General features: G+C 45.4%; 1 pseudogene; it reads left to right on the top strand.

Moving 5' to 3' along the window:
• Positions 1-728: 728 nt before the first annotated feature.
• Positions 729-1,895, top strand: LOC101563989 (annotated as a pseudogene).
• The last annotated feature ends 8,854 nt before the right edge of the window (positions 1,896-10,749 follow it).

The raw sequence follows: 10,749 nt of genomic DNA, 5'->3' as shown, positions 1-10,749 counted from the left end.
ATTATTATGAGAATATCAGAGTACCTTACTAGAAACAACAATTTTTAAGCTATCAATTGGGGTGGGCTCGCTATGGAGCAATACAAACTCGGAGGACCAATGCTCTGAGAGGAAGGGCCACTAACACGCGCTAGTTTGGCACAAGTCAGCAGGCTACCACACAGAACAACAGTTCTCAAAGTGCATTTGTAAGACCAGCTGGACCAGCCTCCTCCAGGAAGCTTCTAGAGATACAAGCCTCATGGTGATACCTAAATCCACTGAGTCAGAAATCCAGGCTGTGGTCGGACAGACAGCCTATGCCACGTGTACAAGTCAAGTCCCTCCACTTCACCCCAGGAATTCCTCATGATTGACAAATCTGGACACAGGACTTTAAAGAATTTGCCAACGTTTCTCTCTACATGTCCTCTAAGAGGCTCAGGTGCTCACAGGCAGGGCTTTTGGAAGGCGGCTGGGTTGTAGCAGCTTATTCTGCAGACTTGCTCGTCAGGTGGGGCTAGCTTGGCACAGGCAGTCGCGGGGGTGTGACCTGCATGAGCGCAGTCCCCTGCTGGCACCACCCATCTCCCTCTGCTTTCCAACCGCCGAGAGGTGAGCATCTCGGTCTGTCTTGGTGCCCCCAGCCGCAGAGCGAAAGCTCTACAAGCTGCAAGACAAAAGAAAACTGTCTTCTTGGAAGTCATTCACATCAAGCTGAGTGCTGAATAATATACACTTTTTAAAAAATGGATGAAGAACCTGAAAGAACTAAGCGATGGGAAGGAGGCTAGGAGAGAACTCGGGAAATTCTTAAAGAAGATGAATCGGGCTCACTTAAAGCTACAGTAGGAGACATTCTTTTCAAGGCAAATAGAAAAAAAAGCGTTTGTGCACCATGGACAAGTTCAATTGGAATGATGCGCCACCTGTATGTGGCGGTAGGTGGACCGAGAACAATGGAAGATCAAGCTATAAAGCCTCATAGACTGACATGTACATTACAGTTGTTGCAGTACTTTGTTGAAGAGTGTTCTGATCAAAATCCTATCAGGAATAATTGTAAGTAAGCACAAAAAAGCTCGAAAGCTGACTGAACTCTCAGGAAACCGGAGGAAACACATAACAGTCTTTGAAGCAAGCTAGAGATACGACCTGTCATGGAGAAGCATCTCTTTATAATTCCTTGGGCACGGCCATGCAGACTCTGAAACACATGCCTGGGCATACCAGTAGCGAAGCGCTCATCACCTTTAGCTGTCTTACCACTTGTGATCCTTCCATATCTACGATCTGATTAAGACCCTGAAAGCAGCTAAAGTCAGAGTGTCTGTCATGGGCCGTCTGCAGAAGTCCGGGTGTGCGCTGTGCTCTCGCGGGAGACCGGTGGAGCACGTGACTTTAGATGAGCGCTGTTACCAAGGTTACTGACGCTGCACTCAGGCCCCCTCCTGCCAGCTGAAGCTCTGAATGCTCACTCCTTCTACGGGATCTCCTCAGCACACCGCTGCTGCTTTGTCTGATCAGGGAGCCAAAGCCTCTTTCGGCATGGCGCACCTGGAGAGCGATTCTGAGCCAGCGCTTCGCTAGGAGGCCATTCTGCCCACAGTGTCGGGCAAAGCACCGTGAGCTTCCTGTTGAATGTAAAATATGTGGTCTTACTTTGGTCACTGCTCGCCACTTGGCTCAGTGTTACCATCATTTATTTCCCTGGGATGCTTTTCAGGAAATTCCACTAGAGGCATACAGAGGAGAGAGATTTTGTTATGAATGTCGGGGCAACTGGAGGACCAGCGTGTCTATGTTTACAGCACGTGGCAGAACATATTCTGTGTAGACTGTGATGTTTGTGTTCACGACCTCTCCACTGTCGTACAGGCTGTATTCATAAGATTCCAACTCCTTCAGGTGTTTGAGTCCAATGTGAGTATACATTGTGTGTTAAAAAGAAAATTTGTGCTGGGCATGGTGGTGAATACCTATAAGCCCAGCTCTCAGGACGCTGAGGCAAGAGGATCACTATCAGTTTGAGGCTAGCCTGGGCTACATGGCAAGATCAAGGCCAACAACTGTCTCAAAAAAAGTAAATAAATAAAAGAGATTTGGGACTATTAAGTAAGGTGATTTCATTAGAAGAAGATCCAATTAAAACATGAAGAACAGTTATAGAGAAAAATCTGATTTAAAAATTTTTTGTGGCTGGGCATGGTGGTGCACACCTGTAATCCCAGCACTTAGGAGGCTGAGGCAGGAGGATTGCCACAAGCTTCAGGCCACCCTGAGCTACATGGTGAACTCAAGTTCAGCTTGAACTACACAGCAAGAACATTTTTAAGAAAGGAATTTTTTGGTTTATTTTAATGAGAAAAAAATAGCAATGGGGCAGTTTTGGGGCAGGTTGATGGGACAGCTGCAGTGGTTAATGTATTGTGTATGGTTCGTATTTGTGGTGGTTGTTCGGGGGACGGATGTGGACACGATGTCTTGTCTGGGGCAGTGTTATTATAAACCTTTCTTCTCAATGAATGAGCTAAGAGAAAGCAGCTGTGTATCTATCCTATCTTCTGTATACATGTACATATACACATACATATATATATATATATATATATATATATATATATAACAAAATAGTCCTTTATTTATATCCCTTTTTTGTAAAAAAGGAAATTTTGGTTACAAAAATATTTTATTACATTTTTTGTTTCTTGTCACACAAATGCCTAGAATTCAATAGTATTTCATTCAACTAACTTTGTATTATTTGGAATTGTGTGTTCAAATCCTTATGCATTATTATACGTAAATTATTTGTAATGATGAAATGGATGTGATAATGTCCTTGTTTTATAATTGAAATAAATTAATGTTTGTGATTTCTTTTAATTTAGTATAAGAAGACATGAAGGACACATTGTAAGATGAAAATTAAGCAACAGTCATGAAATGATAGGCTGCTGCATCCTCCAGAGTGTTCTTTTTGGACTTAAAATACAAAGAATTCGATTATGAAATGAATACATCTAAAGCTATCTGTGGCCGGGACCACACACACTCGCAAGCCTGCCACACCACTGTTGGTCCCAGTTCCCCAGACAGGGATTAAAGGGAGCCAGGCCTGGAGCAGGGCGCATTGCCTGCTCCTGATGGGGTCACGTCTCTCCATGTGGTCACGAGGCCTCAGGCTTCAGCAACACGGGGATTCTGATACAGTGGCAAAGAGCTCGGTTTCTTTCTTTCCTTTTTCCTTTCTTTTCTTTCTTTTTCTCTTTCTTTTTTTGGCTTCTTTCAGGGTGCTGCACTGACCGCTTTTAAAATCCCTGGCCTGATGGAGCACGTTGAACGCCAGTGCTTTGGTTCGTTGTTCTCTGAGTCTGGCTTCTTGTACAGTCCAGGCAAATAAAGCCAAAGTTGAGATGTCATTAAAAACCCAAAATTGTCTGTTTTAAGTTGTGGGTGTCAAGTATTGGGGTCAGTAACAGGACAGTGACAAGTAGTTATGAAGAGGGGGCGTTTCAGCTCATGATGCAGGAGGCCATGTGTGCTCCTCCACTTGGTGCTGCCTATTCTGTGTTGAGTCTCAGAAACTAAGAGCTGGTCTCACTGTGTGCAATAACTGTCTAGAAATCAAAAAAGAAAGCCTCCCAGTTTTGAGAGCATGGATTTATCAGGGTGGATCCCACGGGTGCCGCTGCGTGCCTCTCCTGGGGCCGCCTCTGTTCCATCCCGCCCCCGGAGGCCTCCTCTGTGTGCCCCCTCGCCCTGCGTTACCCTTCCTGCCTCACCATGCTGGCCACATGCCCGTATTTTAGGGTTTTCCTTAATGCTTCTCTGAGGAGGACCATGTGTTCACTTTCAGAGAACTGAAATAGCCACAGGAATCCTCTGTCTTGACTTTGAATTCTTCACATTGTACAGTATTTTTTTAAAAACTACTTTTAAAAGCTTGTGGCAGATCGTCACCTGCTGGGATCAGAGCTGGGTGGAACTTGGGGAGGACACGCTGTCTTACTGCCCGACTGGAGCGGGAGGTGCTGTCCGCTGTTTATCTTCTTAGCCATCCCTAAGCCTGAGGACTTTGCCATGTTCCTCAGGACTCTTAATGAGCGCATTATCTTCCTCAAGCCGACTTTTTCCTACAGTGATGTGAAAACCTTCTATCTGTAATTTAAACCAATTCCTATTTTTTTTTTTTAAAGTCGCTGCAGACATGAAAGGCAATTGATGGGCATCTACCTCTTGGGGGAAGCTCTCCAGCTTTGGCAAAAGATACCAGAAGATTCTTTTGTTATCTAGAAACAGCTTTTCATCATTGCATAAAGAGGAAGACTCGCAGCCAGGCCGCTGTCATTTTCAATTCCCTGAGTACAATCTTAAGGCCTCTCAAGTTTCCAGGCAGGAATGACCTGATCAGTTTCTGACATCTCCCCTTCTTGATTTCACCAGTGCCAGATTCCCCCCAGCCCCCGTGGTCAGAACATTTAACATGAGATCTATCCCCTCTACAGTTTTCTCGGTGTACAATACAAAATTGTTCACTACAATGATGTATGCCATATCTCTAGAATTCAACTCATTTTGTGCAGCTGAAACTTCATGTGAGACTTTAAAGAGCAGGTCACTTGAGATGTATAGTCCCAGTGGCATAAGTGGCCCTCATTACTTTTCTCTGGGTTCAGTTGCAAAAGATGGACATGTTTGGAACATCTTCACTGGAATGCTTTTAGTAAAACAGGAAAATTGTACTGCCCTTAACCAGCAGTTACAACTGCAAAGGCAACAGGGGGAAGAGATTCTTTCTTTGGGTCTGTGAAAGATTAAGAAATGCCGTGAAGTGGTGAATTTTTCTTCTTGCTGTTGTCTTCCCCTCCCATTTCTTGAGTGACAGTGGCACTGTGAAGGCATCTAGGCAAGTTCCCCTTCATCAAATGGGACGAAAGCCTAAGAAGCATCCTTCTGACAGCCCCCAGTACCCTCTGCCCATCCGCTCTCACCGCATATTGGTTTGCTTGTATTTTGTTGCTGTTGTTGCCATGGAAACTTCATTAGATGCTGAGCTTCCAGTCTTAATTCAAGTAGAAGCAGAAGATCCTCTGGGAAAGTTGCAACGTCTGAGTTTTATGTCTTCAGGGGTTATATTTCAAGGACAAGGGACAGTGAGGAAATCAGGTACTGGGTTCTGAGAAGATCTTGCATTATCTAATAAGAGGCTGATAATAAGTGACGTGACAGACAAGGAAAAACACATTCTGAAGTGAAATGGACCAAGGTCAATTCACACTGGTGCTTCTGTTGTGTCTTGTGCTTAGCCGAGGCCTCGGGACATCATCTGATTTCTTGGTTAAATGATCTACCAAAGTTACCAAAGTTGCACCAATGCTGGGGGCTGCAGAGAAACAACCAAGTGGATCCAGCTTGATGTCTGACGCACAGTAAGCGCTCGGCGATGTTCGTGCCCGTCTGTGTTCAGAACCTCCCGGGTCTCAGGACCTGCTGGACTAGACTGCCACGTGCTCTCTGTTAGTGCGATGGCGTCATTTCCCTTAACCTGGAGCTTCTGCCTTCTGCATGGCACCTGACCCTTCTGTGAATTGGCCTGGAATACAGAGAACTCCCACGCCAGGTAGAAGTGGAGTTTTACAAGCAAGTAAGCGTGTGTTTTCCACATCAGCTGCGCTAACTCCATCATGGCAGCCTCATGGCAGCTGAGCAGAGTCCCAGCATGCTGGCTTGCTGGGAAGAGTTTGCAGGGAAACCGCTCACAGTTATTTCTGTTCTCTGATGGTTTGAAGTGGAATTTAGACTCAAAGAGGCAGGAGCGGCACACATGTCATTTCAGGAGCAAAATAATGTCCCAGATGGCCGAAGTGTGATCTCCAGAAATTCCAGAAAGACAAGCTCACTCCTGTGCCTCCTCAGCTGGGAATGCCAGTCAGATAACTGACATGTTAAGCCATTTTGGTGGCTTGTACCAGAGTGCATGAGCTTGTAACCCTTCAGTCGCTTCCCTCGGAACCTGCTTTGACAGACAGCGCAGGCCACAGAGTGCCCAGGGATGGATGAGCAGGCCGGTGAGCTGTCCAGCGATCTGTTCTCCAAATCCTAAGGACAAAAAGCTGAGGAAGTGGATGACTCACATTCTGGGGAACAGAATAATAACTCTAGAATTATTTGCTGACCGCGTGGAAGAAGGAAGCAGACTCCCCACAGTGCAGCTTGTCTGTAGCTCACCACCACACCAAGTCTTAGTTTCTGAATATCTGTCCCTTGCTTCCAAGCAATTATGAAGTTAGAAGCAGAATTTTCCGCAACATAAAAGTAATCATAAATGAAATGTGGTAACTGTTCGCTTTGTTGTTTGCCCTAGGCAGATAGCCAGAACCACAGTACCTGAGGCGGTCAGAGTGGCCACATAACTGAGTTTTGGCTGGTAGAAAATGGCAGCTACAGCATATAGTACTCTCCAGGCCTTATCTATATTTAAAAAACCCCTACCGCTATGCAAGATGTCATCACCCTTGTGTCATTTGCTAGCTGGCTGTTAAGCCTGGAGGAATCGCTGAGGACACCAGGCTTTGGGGCTTGTATGTTGCATCTGGAACGTTTGCACGGGAGCAACTGCAGAAGCCCTTGCTGCCCTGAGAGCAAGCCGCGAGGTGTGGTCTTCTTGGGTGCCTTGCAGGGGTAACTGTTCTGTGCAGAGATGTGAGCATCCTGTGGTCTCATTGTGTGTTCTGTCATAGCAACGGCCAGGTTTTTAACACATTGGTTTTCAGAGAAAGAGCTGAGTTCAGGTAAAATTGGCTGCTTTGCAAACAAATATTAAGAAAAAAATTGAACAGGGATGTAGAGGCTAAAACTTCAAAAAAGCCAGCTACTTCTAGGCCTTTAGCAATAGGAAGATTGAAACAACCAGAGTGATAAAAGCCTCACAAAATTCAGCATTGTTGAAAAGATAACTCCAAGGTGGGCGGCTTTCTACCAAGATCTGATGGGTGCAAGTGGATTGACATGGAAAGGAGAGAAGTAGGTATGACAGAAAGAGAAGGTAGATGACAGGAAGTCAAAGAAATAAATTAATTTGGAAATTACTCATAATGTAGTTAAGTAATTAGACTTCTTAACTGGTACAGGACACTAATAGGAAGCAAGAGATGTGAAACTGAATTTCAAAGGCATTCCACTGTTACAGAAATCATGAGTCTGAACTAAAAAATCTGGATGAATTGGGTCTTTGGAGGTTGGGATGTCAAATGGGAATGGATGAAAAGGTGACATTTGTACTATCTGTAAGTGGCCACACTCCGTGTGGTGGGGTGCATGGAGGTTCACACCTAGGGCAGCCCCTCTCTGAGAGCAGAAATGGGCCAAAATGAGTGCTCATGAGGGAGCCTCCTTAAGGACTGGCTGATTCTTGAAAGCAGGAGGTGGGTGGATGTTAGATGCCGCCAAGCCCTCATGCAGTCATAGGGCTTTTTCAGAGGTGGCTGAATCTAGTGCGCATGATGCTGGGACTAAGGGCATGTGGTTAGTAAATTACTCCACTGCTTGGTTTGGCAGAGTTCTGACTGGGATTATGGGGGTGAGTGCTACCTCCACCCTAGGGCAGGTAGCCTGTATACAACGTAAGGGACTGGAAAATGTCACCCTCTCTTACTGCTTTTGGCATCTGCTGCCACTGTGAACTGTTGTCCTCTACCACATGCCACCTGGCCTTGGAGCCAGCTGACTGCAGACTGAAACCTCCACAAATCGTGAGCTAAATGTTTTCCCTTTAACGCTGGGCAGCTGGTGGTTTGTCTATGCAAAGAAGGAAGTAACTAAGACAGAGGAGCTGACAAGCACCTATTTCCAAGCATGGGTGGAACCCTCCCAAGTACAACTCTCTTTCTTTTTAATCTGCTGGTGTTTCATTCTCTACATTATCCTTGGAAGTCAGAGAAATGCTTCTTTTCTATTTTTTTTTCTTATAGTAGCTATTATTACTTTGATAACCAGATGAGCCCCATCCAAGTATCCCTCCCTGAAGCACCGGCCTCTAGTGGAGCCTTACAGCCCAGGTCTCAAAGTCCTACTAAAGATCACATGTAGTGAAGTGACAGTTGAGTCATGTCTTTGGAAAGGTGGCATGACTTGGTAAGCTGCGATAGAACTCAGCAAAATGAGGAAAATGACACCGAACAGCTGCTCGGATCACCTGCAAGGCCATGGTCAAGTGAAAATGCTGCGGTTTTGACAGTTAACCATGAAGAAGAAAGTTGACAAGGCAAATGTGGCATGAAAAGCTCCAGAGCAAACACCAGAATATCGAAGATTTAGGAGTTGTCCTTCAGAGAACTAGAGAAGCTCTTGAATGTTGCTCCGAAGTGCGCCTTTCCATGTAGGGCAAGTCCCACGCAGTGCTGTGCTGGCCTACCAATCCACCGTGCTGTTTGGGAGGAAAAAGTTATGACCCCAAAAAGAAAATTGATTTATTCTTTTGCATAAGAAATAGGACATAGGTGAATTTATAAACTGAAATATGTAAAGCTGGTTAGCTTATACTCTTTATTTTTAATTATATTAAGTAAGGGTTTTTTTTTTTTGGTGTGTGCTTACAATCTGTTATCAGACTGTGGGGCTGCCTTAAGTACAAGAAGACACACCTCTCGGTGGTCCATCAGGATGAGGCAGAGGTGGCGACTGGAGGAGCCCAGAGAGAGAGAGAGAGAGAGAGAGAGAGAGAGAGAGAGAGAGAGAGAGAGCAAGCTGCAGCAGACACTGATGTGAGGCGTGAGGGGAGCAGGTGACAGGGTGCTTCACACGTGGCGCTGTGGCCCACTGGGGCCTTGCGATGGGCTGTTTTTAGTTTAGTACATGGAACTAGTCTCGTCCTCTAATTTTTTTTTTTTTTTTCGGAACCGGGGATTGAACTCAGACCCTTGCACTTGCCAGGGAAGCGCTTATTCTAGTGAGCCATCTCCACAGCCCCTTGTCCTCTAATTTGCATGCCACCAGAATCTACATTTTTTGAATCTTAAATCTGTGTTGATTGGTCCAGCTCTTTCTGCCTTGTACATTTCTCCAGCTTGCTTTGATGTGCATCCACTTAGTTTCCAGGGTAGGCAAAACCATGCTGACTGTGTCTGTTAGACCTTTCTTGGCCAAGAAGACAATGAAACCTCCCTGGGCCTTCATGAGAACTCTCAGATGCAGCAAGAACGCCCAATAGCAGATTTCATTCTGAAAAAGATTCCTGCTGAAGAAAACAGGTCCCTTCCCAGAGAAAGCTTCCCACCTTCTCTTCCTTCTTGGCTTATTAAATGTGTTAATTGTTAGAAGTAATGGGCTTTTATTGGAGGCCGATAAGCAAGGTCCAGTGAGTGGGCACTTCACTCCCCTTTGCTGGAGTGCTCTGCGGACACAGCCCGAGACTCACTGGGCAGAAAGGAAGCCTCGCAGATTGTCTCATAATTGGGCAGATGAACTGAGACTTGCAAATGAGATCGTGTTGTTGTTGCTGGTTTTTTTTCTTTTTTTTTAATGTGTGTGTGTATCACACATCTGTGCCCAGTTTGAGAAAACAACTGTATAAACAAAGAGCTCGTTTTCTGATGCTATATTCTATTTTAATGAGTATCGTGGGGTGTTGTCTCACAGAGCTAGGCTTTGAAAACACACGCTAGTGCTTTCGCTCTTAATAAACCTTTTCATCCACTGAAGACAGAAAGAAGAGAGGAAAATTGCCTAAGAGGCAAATCCTAAATAGATGTATATTATTTTGGGCTATGCAAGCAATAGAAAATGACTCTGCCTAGGGTAAGTCAAGCAAAAAGAGACACTCATTCCTCAGCAAGGATTGCTGGTTTCCACAAGAACTAGGACAGAGAGCAGCTTGGCGCCCCAGGTTTACCTTTCCAATCCCAGGAGGGGCAGGCACAGGCTCATCATCTAGGGAGAATTGGTGGGCACGGAGCCTGATCTGCTTCAGCGTTTGTGTGTGTGTGTGTGTGTGTGTGTGTGTGTGTGTGTGTCTGCCTAGACATTTGAGAATGAAGGCATACATCCTTTGTTTAGGTTAAATTGCTGAATTCCTTTCACTGACTGGTCTTTTTGCCAAGATGTTTTCCAGATCTTTTCAGGATCTGGGTCACTTTCTGCTTAGACAGTGTTCTTACGAGGTCGGGCCACATGTGTGGCTGAGTGGGACAAAGGACAGGCAGCTTTCTCCCTGTCATGTGCTCCTGAGGGGCCTCACCTGCCACCAGATGCCTCGAGCTATGTGCCAAGCCAGGAGGCTTATTATGGACTTGTATCCAGCCCACTTTGAAAGACTTCATCTCACTTACTACTTCCTGCGCCTTTCCCGCCCCCTCCCTCCACAAACCCACCATCCTCTCTTTCTGCAGCTGGGCTTTGCTGGTCTGGATATTTTGCCAGAGATTTTTTTGAACTGTAACATGGAACTTTATGTTAATCAGAGTCCACTGTTGCTTTGCACTCAGCATGCCAAACCATATAGATTACATTTAATTTCTAAGATCTACAGGTCATTTCTTCAAATAAAAATTTTATTATAAATGCGATTCATTGTGCGTTTTCTAGGACACCGTGAGAATCCTGAAACGCATAAGAAATTAAGTGTCAGCTGCTGTCCTGCTTCTTAGGGACAATGTCCTTCTGTGATGTAGCAACTGACGTACACATCTCACTTTGGATAGCCAGACCTTGGGAAGTGATCATATTTGGACTTGTGTGGCTGCCCCACGCCTTATGCAAGTCCCGTGTAAC

This window comes from Octodon degus, unplaced genomic scaffold (assembly GCF_000260255.1).
Source record: "Octodon degus isolate 3935 unplaced genomic scaffold, OctDeg1.0 scaffold00017, whole genome shotgun sequence".
Taxonomy (NCBI): domain Eukaryota; kingdom Metazoa; phylum Chordata; class Mammalia; order Rodentia; family Octodontidae; genus Octodon; species Octodon degus.
Note: the sequence above shows the minus strand (reverse complement) of the source record. Positions and strands in the feature narration are given on the sequence as shown.